Source organism: Haliotis cracherodii, unplaced genomic scaffold (genome assembly GCF_022045235.1).
Source record: "Haliotis cracherodii isolate W230 unplaced genomic scaffold, xgHalCrac1.p SCAF_13, whole genome shotgun sequence".
NCBI lineage: Eukaryota > Metazoa > Mollusca > Gastropoda > Lepetellida > Haliotidae > Haliotis > Haliotis cracherodii.
Window position 1 is genome coordinate 14,847,801 of NW_027266268.1, and position 11,849 is coordinate 14,859,649.

The following is an 11,849-nucleotide window of genomic DNA, read 5'->3' on the forward strand; positions in this document are numbered from 1 at the left end:
GGTTAGGATAGGCCTTCAGCAACCCATGCTTCGTGTAAAAGGCGACTATGCTTGTCGTAAGAGGCGACTAACGGGATCGGGGGGTCAGACTCGCTGACTTGGTTGATGCATGTCATCGTATCCCAATTGCGATGCTCATGATGTCAATCACTGGATTGCCTGGTCAAGATTCGATAATTTACCTACCGCCGCCACGTTGTTTAGTGCGGTGTTAAACTACCAAATAACCTATAACGAGCACGGGCGCACAGATGGCCCACTCATCCAGTGCACTATAATTCGCTGTGCAGAGTTGCGTCCCTTAGTCGTGCCAGAAAGCTATGCTCGTGGGTTCGAATCCCAACGTGGTAAAGGTCTAATGAAAGCATCACTTCGGGTTTTTTCTTTCACTACAAACTAACACGCCGTGGTATAAGTGAAATAAAACTGTTCAACCACGGCGTTCACTCACTCACTCACTCACTCAGCCACGTACACACACACACCAGCTCAGCATGATGTGTGTCACAATTTTCAGTTTTCATTTAGGAGAACAAATAAAATCGGCATATTTTTTCAAACCCCTCAGTTGAACTGATTTGGTTGAGTGTACCAAGGTTTGTTTTAAGAACACTTTTATTTCAGGACATTTAGCATTTTCAATGCTCTATTTCAAATTTGCAAGAAGTTATGTTTTGCAAATTATATTATTTAAAAACAATCAAGTTCCTACCCCATCCAGTTAGAATATCAATTGGTTGGTCCGGTTCCCCAAATGGCTTGGATATTGCTGGACGCATTGTTGACCAATAGCGGCAGGCGATATTACCAGAACTCTGTGGCATATAGCATACATTCATTTTGTTTAAACACGAGCGTTCATTGAAATTGGGTGTGATCGATGAGAATTGTCTGATTCATTACATACCATTGGATAGAGAATGTCGCGTATCATATAAAGTCTCTCATGTGTGACATACAGACACGAAGACACACGTCAGGACGAATACCATTGATTAAATCATCTAACCAATTCCTTGAAAACACAGTTTCCAACACCATAAAAAACGGCAATCAATTTTACTCTCATGCATATTTTATTATCTGAGTGAAATATAAGACTTCTGATGCAGCCTGTAAACTGACGGTTACTTTGGTTTTTCCCCGTGGGGGATTCCGGGGCAGAACAGGGCCCCGGGCCCTCGTGGTTTCCGTAAAACCCAACAGGTGAGGTGAGGTGAAATGGGGTTTAACGTCGCGTCCAAGATTATTGCACTTATATAGCGACGTGCATGCACGTGTGTGTGTGTGTGTGTGTGTGTGTGTGTGTGTGTGTGTGTGTGTGGCTGCTTGTACTAGTCCAGACTGATGGCAATTTATAGTGCTAGCTCACTGAGATACCATGTCGCAGTTTAACATGAATACCCCACTCAGACACAGTATACTGACTCCGAGCCGACCCGTCCTTGCTTTAGCGCCTTAATGCCGAGCGCCAGCCCGAAGTGATGCAGGTCTCAGACGTTTACCACTTTGGTGAAACCCCTGAGCAAGGGTCTGGTGCTGACAAACCAAGATACATAATGAGGGCGAATCTGTATTCGAATCCTTGATTACAGGTTCCTGGCGCGCCTAAGGGATGCAACTCTGCAGAACGAAATGCGGCGTGAAGATCCGTGTTAGAATGTTTTCAGCAGCCCATGCTTGCCGTAACAGTCGAATGTGCTTGTAAGAGGCGACTAACGGGATCGGGTGGTCAGGCTCGCGGACCTGGTTGATGCATGTCATTGCTTCCCAATTGCGTAGATCGATGCTCATGATGTCAATAACTGGATTGTCTGGTCCAGACTCGATTATGTACAGACCGCCGTCATATAGATGTAATATTGCTGAGTGCGGCGTTAAACAACAAACGAACGAACGAACATTATCATCGAATAACCATTTCTTATGTTTCATTTTAAACCACCATCAAATATGGGTGCATAGTTTCTTTTGCTCGGCTTTTTGATATAAAACACCCTATCAATGTTATCGAACTGAGGTAATGATATTGTCGAGCCTCGACTTTGTAACCAGTGCCATACGTGAAACTGGGCCATCGTCTGTGGCCATCATAAGCTGCCGGACTGGTACACACCATATAATTGTATATGGCCTATCCAAGGTACTGTTGGAACGATTTGAATCAAATTTGTTGGGACTGCTCATTTATCAAGCTTACACTCCCTTTAATTGAGCATTAGGACGGATCCCTTGTTTTTACTGCACTAGATTCAAGGCAGCGAATTTAATATCACGTGTTTATTTTCTAAAGTCGGTGGGATTTAGAAGAATAAAAGTATGAGCGGATCAATGGTAATGCATGTCAGTACTTCAGAAGTATCGAACGTCAGCGGTGCAAAGAACACAGCTGCTTTATATTCACCTTAAACAGGCGTATTGCGTGTTTATGTAATCTTATGAAAATTCATGACTTAAAATAAATAAATACATGACAATATTCCAATATAACGGGAAGGGGGTGGGGACAACCAGGAATGGACTTGTGGAGGCCATTTTCCAATTTGACACATTGGGGATGTTCGATGCAATTTCCTAGTTTGACTCAGGTCATGACTTGCCTTTGCATGTGTTTGTGATGGGTGCCACCGGTTTAATAGCTTTTGTCGCTTTTTCGCTTTAACCACTAGGCTCACCCATCACTCCGATACGCGATGATGGTATAACGTTATAATAAATGTTGCAGGGTGTGTGTGTGTGGGTGGGGTGGGTGGGTAGATGAGCAGATTAGGTGGTCGCCTGTCACACCAAGTATCCGGGTTCGATTCCCAAACAGGTAATGTTCATGATGTACGAGTCGTATCTTACTGTCCCCGCCATGGTATTGTTAGAATATTGATTGTGGTGGGGAAAAGGTTTCCCTCTCATAATGTGCATGAAGTATCATTTATGTTTTCGATACGGGATTCAAGGGCATGTCATGCAGGAACGTATTGAATAATGGATCATATCTTTTCCGATTTATCATCTAATCTCTTTATAGTAAAGTAACTATTCGTGTCCAAGATAATACGTTTTTTTAATTGTTATTTAGCCATAAATGAGACATCGGAATAATGAATGGAATGGGTTTTTTTGAGAACAGGAAAATAATGTTAAAGAAGTTAAAGTATACCTATTCATAACGTGCTCTGCTACAACGTAACAACTGGTACTGATGAACCGTCGCTACATGAACCGCTGTCAATACTTCCGGGCTTGTATACAGTTCCTTCATCTCAGTGAATACCTGCTGCCACTGTGTGATGTTGTCGCTATTTTTAACCAACGTATCCAGTCATCGCCTGGCTCCAGCTGGAGGGAACCAGCGAGTGCCCTGACCAATGAGCGATTAGATATAGTCGCACAAACAGGGATATATCTCGTGCAACATGTGCTGCAGCTTGGGGCCTCTCAACACTCATGCTGAGGTAACGGTACGGTTCGCACAGAACAGGACTCATTTCACTTCCACCACAGCTTCATTTCATTTCAATAAAATAGAAACGCTTCAATACTACTTTTTTTTGCGGAACACCTCTGTTTTGATAATGGTTTTGTTTCCTTTGTTTGTTTGTTTAACGCCGCGATTGACATTATGAGCATCGATCTACTCAACTAGGATACGATGACAAGGCCGTAGTTAACTTTTTTTGACAGGGGGGTGGGGGGCAAATAGGATTATTCATTTGTTATTCAAGTTAACTTTCACAATTGTTCAAATTGTTTTCTATAATTCCCCCCCCCCCCATTCCCCACCTCACCTCACCTCCCCCCTGGCCCCCGGCTGGCTACGGCACTGGATGACATGCACCAACCAAGTCAGTGAGCCTGACCACACGATCCCGTTAGTCGCCTCCCACGACAAGCAAAGTCGCCCTTTACGTCAAGCATGGGTTGCAGAAGACTAATGATAATGGTGTAAAAATGGAACGTCGTGTGTACAAACCCGTGAGGATGGAGATGGGTGAGCTTCGACCCGTCATGAAAGTAGGTCAATGTCACTGTACAATTGGCCCGAGAAATGATTTTATTATGACCCTCCAAGACGTCGAAAAAGCTCTCTGTTTCGAAACATGGTGATACGGACATTGTATGGAATTTACGCTATGGACGTCGGGCTCGCTGACTTGGTTGATGCATGTCGTCATATCCCAATTGCGTAGATTGATGTTCTTGATGTTAATCACTGAATTATGAGCTCCAGACTCAATTATCTACATACGACCTTCATTTTGATGGAATATTGCTGAGTGCGGCGTTAAACAAACAAACAAACAAACATCCGAACCTCTGCCAAAACTTTTAATAATGGCAAAACATATGAGCATGGTAGATACACCCCCACTGCGCATAAGTGATATCTTCTCACTATTTCGTGATTTCGAAAAAAACAAAACGAAAATATTCCTGTTGAAGCCAAAATACAAAACGCGCATGTTGTAGTCCCTCCTCTTGACCCTCCTAAATATCCAAAGGATACCGGTCGAGACCCTCGCAAGCATCTTCTATTCTTGTAGTTCACCACCAATCCACTGAGCCTGTTAAGTGGTCACGTGGCTGTTGACATAGAAACACGATAATATTGGAAGTTCGTTCTCTGCGTGGAAGACCAAAAAGGTTCAAATATTTACCTTTCTCTGTCCTCTGTTTTCGTGAATATCATTTCCGCATTGCCGCTGTGACTCATGTGGGTGTGGTCGCGAGTGTTCACAGACAGCACAATGCGTTTAGCCTGTACTCGGACCCGGGATGCTCCTGTGTTATACAGGGCCGGTAAACGTGGAAACACGCTCCATGAGATTGTGTATGTCTTTGCTGAATTATTTTTGTATGCAGTGTTTTGTCGTGAGATTTATCTCAGATTTGTTTTCTAACACTGAAACATACCCGCCCCCCCCAAAAAAAAAAATAAACAACAACAAAAAACAAAAAAATACAACCAAAAACAACAACAAAACCCCCCCAAAAAACCAAAACAAATAAAAACAATCCAACAACCACAAAACAAACCCCCCAAAAAACAAATATAAAAAAAAACAAATAAAAAAAAACCAACAACAACAAAACAAACCACAAAAAAACAAACCAAAACAAAACAAACTCCCCAAAAAACAAAAAAAACAACAAAACAAAACGAAAAACAACATCAAACAACACTGAAACATACAGGTTGAGAAAAGATGAGATGAATTTGATAGGCTTATATGAATAAAATCGATAAAACATAACATAACATAAGATATTTTTTTAATATTTTTTTTTTGAAAAAGGACAATATCATAATTATTGTCATGTTACTTCCATCTTAATTGCTATCTTTCCTTACCCTACCATAATAATCATTGACATATTTTTTTTCATGACTTTTGCATTCAATCCTGGCTAATCAGTTTTCTACTGTAGATTTATCGACTTGAAATTGTAGAGACCTTCAAATCTATTTTTATTGTTGACTTGGTTGATTGACCTGGCTAATCAGTTTTATACTGTAGATTTATCGACTTGAAATTGTAGTGACCTTCGAATCTATTTTTATTGTTGACTTTGTTGATTGCATGTCATCGATCCCAATTGCGTAGATCGATGCTCATGATGTCAATCACTTGACTGTCTGGTCCAGACTCGATTATTTACAGACCGCCTTCATATAGCTGGAACATTGCTGAGTGCGGCGTTAGATAACAAAAAACAAACAAACAAACCAACCAACAAACAAAACAACCATGCCAAGTACCTTCTTTAACGTCCTTGGGCATGACGCGGCTAGGGATCAAACCGTAGACCTTCCGCTCTCTGGGCAATTTATAATTAGCGGACAGTTCTCCGTCACAATGTTTCGTTCATTATCAAATCCACGATGATTTCACTGGAGTGAGTCAGTTAAAATTTTACATGGCATCCGCAATATTTCAGCGATGAGAACAAATTATTCATTCTAAAATACATCTATAAAGGACAGAAAATATTTAGGTAATTCACTGGAAAAGGTACGATTCGGATTTACGGGGTTTCACACATTAGATCCACTGTGCACAAATATATCAATAATCAAATACATGTTTTTGTTCCAGTCAATTATCCGACGAATTTTTTCTTTTCAAATTAAATATATCGAAACTTATATTCGATAGCAGCAAAGAAAATACATTGTTTATTATTAATTTGAAATACAATATGATCAAAATTAACATGTGTTGGATCATCGTCAATACTTATTGAACGTGTTTCTGTACATGACATGATGAAGGAACAGAGTGCATACAAATCAACGAAGTATTGACATTGCCTGGCGTCACTCTTATATAACTGACATCGTCAGCTGTTCACATGAGCAATAGATTTACTACGCTCAATTTATCAAATCTATGAATACCTGCACTGACACGTACGTTAAGCACTAAAGGTAGTGGACAACGCGGTAGCTTTACGTGATCAACAATGTTATATTTTGATGGAGGACATTCCATGGTGGGCTTATAGTATGTGTGTGTGTGCGTGTGCGTGCGTGCGTGCGTGTGTGTGTGTGTGTGTGTGTGTGTGTGTGGCTGCTTGTACCAGTCCGAACTGATGCCGAATTTGTATTGCTAGCCCACTGAGATACCATGCCGCAGTTTAACATGAATACCACACTCAGAGACAGTATACTGACTCCGAGCCGACCAGTCCTTGTTTTAGCCCCTTAATGCCGAGCGCCAGACAGGGTAACAACAAGTACCATCATTTAGCGTCTTTTGGTATGACGCGACCGGGGATCGAACCCAGGACATTCCGCTCTCCAGGCGGACTCTCTACCACTAGACCTAGGAGGCGGTCCCAAAAGATTGGGGAGGGTGGGTGGTTTTTGTTGTTTTTTTAAGAGAGGAGATATTTTTTGGTCACTTTCTTCTGTTTGTTTGTTGTTTAACGCAACACCCAGCAATATTCCAGCTATTTGGCGGCGGTCTGTAAATAATTGAGTCTGGACCAGACAAACCAATGATTGACATCATGAACACCGATCCACGCAATTGGGATACGATGACATGCATCAACCATATCAGGGAGTCTGACAACCCGATCCCGTTAGTCGCCTCTTACGACAAGCACAGTCGTCTTTTTCGGCAAGCATGGGTTTCTGAAGACCCATTCTAACCCGGATCTTCAGGGTTACTTTTTCTGTGAAAAGGAAGAGCAGGACAAGTGTTTTTCACATTTTTTATCAGAATTTTTATATCCTTTTTGAACAACAGCGATAACGGAAAACTAAATACAAAATTACCAGCTTATAATAAAAGGTCGTTGTTGTATCATAAATTTCAAATACCAATTTTCCTCCCTGTGGCACAGACACATAATATATAGAAAATATGACATAAGAAATCATATATGTGTCGATCAAAAGCCGAGCATGAAGGTCTATGTTTTAGACAATACGAAGGAAGGCTCCACGAGCGTCCAGTCTTCTTCCCTGATATATCGCGAGATTTATGACTGTGTTGATGCAAGGCGGAAACCCGTCTCCGTCTGGCCTGACATTCGAGAATTCCCCTGTTTCCTGCTTACGTAAACAAGGACGAAACTCGCATATTTTATAAACTTGCAAAACAAAGACGCCTGATATATATTAAGATGAACCTTTATCTTGTGCTAAGAAGTACGACAATCACCAGTGCGACACTGGTAGGCAAGTAAGCAACATGTGCTCCCATCATCTACGGCCTGAGAATATGAAGCGAATAGCATAGAAATAAATCGGCAAAAGCTTTCAACGCATAATTGCAAATGAATAATACCAGACATAAGCTTTTATACGTCATATATATACATTATTATGCGAATGAAGAAATGAAATAAAAGCGACAAATGCTTTTCTAAATAATCATAAAAAATCTTTTTTCATACATAAGCTTGCACTATCATGATAGTGATGATACCTGGTGTTCGGCAATGTTTAAGTATGTCTCAATCATTGTTTGTAGGCATTTACCCATAATGCCATCAGATTCGTGGAGATCCGGGGTAGAATAGGTCTTCAGCAACCCATGCTTGCCGTAAAAGGCGACTATGCTTGTCGTAAGAGGCGACTAACGGAATCAGGTGGTCAGGCTTGCTGATTTAGCTGATGCATGTCATCGATCCCAATTGCGTGGATGGATGCTCATGGTATCAGTCACTGGATAGTTGATTATGTACAGACCGCCGTCATATAGCTGGAATATTGCTGCGTGCGGCTCTAAACAACAAACAAACAAAACCAAACATGTATTCAAACTATGTATACATGGCAAAAAGGTGAATACATTCTGGACAGAAAAATCGTTATAAATTGAGGGAGCATTTCATATAGGGACGATTTACAGCTTGACATTTGGCCCTTTTTTATATCCGATATCATATCTTTAGCGTCACAATGAGCGGTGTGTCAGAAAAACACTGACGTGCGTTTTAGAACTAAATCAAACTTGGCAAGGACTGCATATTTTCGGTAAGAGGTGACAACATAGTGTTTGCGTATGAAGTAGCACTGCTACGCCGTTTACTGTTAGCATGGGTTGATGAACCTCATCAGACCTATTCTACCCTGGATCTTCACGAATCTGTTGGTATAATGGGATATATCACACACGAGTGTTGCGATTTTATGCACATTTTAGAAAGGGCGGGGGATATGGACGACGTTGTCTTCTTGTTGCTTTTCAGCTGACAGCGAGTATAATCATAACAGTAACATTTTGAATTAAATTAGGGGAGGGAAGGATTGTTAAGGTAAATAAATAGGTACATCTGAATGATCGAATCTCTTGCTAATAGAATATTCTCAAGATTGTCTTCGCCGTACACAGTAATATTTTACAGACGCTTCTATACGCATGCCTCGCACTGATTTTTTAGTGATCAATTCATATTTTGTTTGTTTGTTTGTTTAACGCCACACTCAGCAATATTCAAGCTATATGACGGCGGCCTGTCAATAATCGAGTCTGGACCAGACAATCCAGTGATTAACATCATGAGCATCTATCCACGCAATTGGGATCGATGACATGTATCAACCAAGTCAGCGAGCCTGACCTCCCGATCCCGTTTGTTGCCTCTTACAACATGTATGGGTTGCTGAAGACATATTCTAATCCGGAATCTTCCCTGGTCACTTCTCATATAACTAATGAGACTACTGTTTCAATACACATACGCCATGATTCAGGGACTGTTCATTGCTACCTATCACCCCTATACACTTCTCCAAGAAACATATATAGAGATGATAGGTACCAATTACAAAACATCTTCAGAGCAGGTGTGTATTTTGTTGTTTAAGCCGCACTTATCAATTATCTAGCTGTATGACAGCCAAAGCAGTTAACGTCTAACACCTGCATCACTTCAGGCTGTCTTCCACATCAAGCTGACTCGCCGTAATATATAACTAAAATGCTGTTCAAAACGGCGTTGAAATAAAATGTTATTCAGCATCAAGGTTGGAGATGAATCTTTGGAACACATTATGTCACGCAAATAAAATTTCTTTAAAACATTTTAAACTTCACTGTCCCATGATTTTCCGGAGTTTTCGCCCATCTATGGATCCTGGTTCCTAATCTGCCTGTCGGACGTTCTAGTCTACCACAATCATGCTAATTCAACATATAATTATTGCCTCATTCAACATATAATTCCTTGCTGATTCAACGTATAATTCCTTGCTAATTCAACATATAATCATTTGCTAATTCAACATATAATTCCTCGCTGATTCAACACATGATTATTTGCTGATTCAACATAAAATTCCTTGCTAATTCAACATATGATTATTTGCTGAATCAACATATAATTTCTTGCTAATTCAACATATGATTATTTGCTGAATCAACATATAATTCCTTGCCGATTCAACCTAAAATTCCTTGCTAATTGAACAAATAATTCCTTGCTGATTCAACATACAAAAAACATTCCTATAATCGAGTGAACACATTTTAAGACATGCCACTACAGGACAAAACACGTGGATTAGTCAAGAGCACGTGATGCTGATTTGACAAGTTCTTTTAGTGCATACCGCATTCCACAGCTAGCACGAAGCCCGAATCCAAGATACCTGTTACTTTCTGAATACTCTAAATTAATGTCACCATAAAAAGCATATTACACTGCGACATGTTTTATCTGCCTGAAACGGACAACGGACTCAATGCTAATTCTCCATTTACGTTCCCAACTGTACAGGATATTAACAGCATCAGGGGTCAGAAGTACTAAGAAATGGTCTCCAAAGTAGGTTAGCAGAGAAAGGGACGATACCCTCAACCTATGTTGTATACAAGTATCCTATGAATATATTTTACAATATAAGATGGCTATGCGGTAAATCGCAAAGAACAGTGAAGAACGAAGCGTCGTTCTTTTCATGATAAAACATTGTTCTATCATGACGTAATTTCTGGAGATTCGAAAATGCGAACAAATTGATGATGTGGTTTATTGGACGACATTATTTTTGAGCGGGGAGTGTGTAGTGAGTTGTTTCCCATTGATGAAGCTGGGCAACGCAGATAAACGCTAGGGCAGAACGATAGCATCCAAAAGCGGAAGAGATTTGACAAATGGTATTTGGAGAAAAATACAGGTAATCGACGTGACGATTGTGAGAAAATGCGGGAAAAACCCACCTGTGCATAAAATGGACTCGTCCGACGTTGCTGCGGTCGGATTCTATTGAGGAAGTCATCGATATTTAAATACGGGTAAATATTTTTGAAGCTTGTAATTTTATCATCATCCTTAAGAAGACTGTACACAATGTTGATTTCTCATATAAGAAATAAACGACTCGTGGTCGTTGTTTATCGTACAATAAAACACTGCAGGGAGAAAAAAAACAACTCATGGTTTATTCTCCCTGCAGTGTTTTATTGTTCGATAAACGACTCCCACTCGTCGTTTATTTCTTGAATAAAAAAATTCTCATCAGTGACCTGTGAAGATCCGGGGTAGAATAGGTCCTTAGCAACCCATGCTTGCCGTTAAAGGCGACTATGCTTGGCTTAAGAAGCGTCTAACGGGATCGCGTGATCAGGCTGCTGACTTGGTTGATGCATGACATTGTATCCCAGTTGCGTGGATCGATGCTTACCTGTCCAGATTCGATTATTTACATACAGTCGTCAAAAAGCTGGAACAACAAACAAACACAAACAAACAAACAAACAAACAAAGAAACCAATTCTACATTAGTAACTACGTATACGTACATATATATAAGTCTAACGAAAATTGAACGCAGGTTAACCAATAAGACGTAAACAATGTGCATCTGTGAGTGTTTACATAATTAGATGGAGGCCTGTCTTCAGTATAACCACAAGTTGCGTCATTTCCAACATTCACAACCGAGTCGTCTTTGCGGTTAAGGAAAGAGGCGACGTCTGTCGATTGCCACAAGAGCATGCATCGTAATAACACGAGTGGTCACGAATGAACATGACAGTGTGATTAATGTCCTTGCACTTCAGGATCCTTCATGGGACCATCAAGTTAACAATGACAGATGTCCGAAGACGGCGACCAGGCCCCACCTGTCGGAAGCACCGCAGTGACCCGCCGATTGATGTATATGTCTATAGCTGATGAATAATAACGTGATCCCTCTTCCACTCCTTCCACTCCACACGGTACAGTTTAGTCGTGAATGTGTCGCCTGTGTTAAATGTACTTCCCCAAAGCTCACGTGGCCTACGTCGTTGCGAGTGATTTAACACAGCGCCACAAGGAGCTGACAGGTTAATGTTAGAATCATGTATCACTAATCTTCGAGAGGCATGTTTTCGGGGAGTAGTGACCCAGTG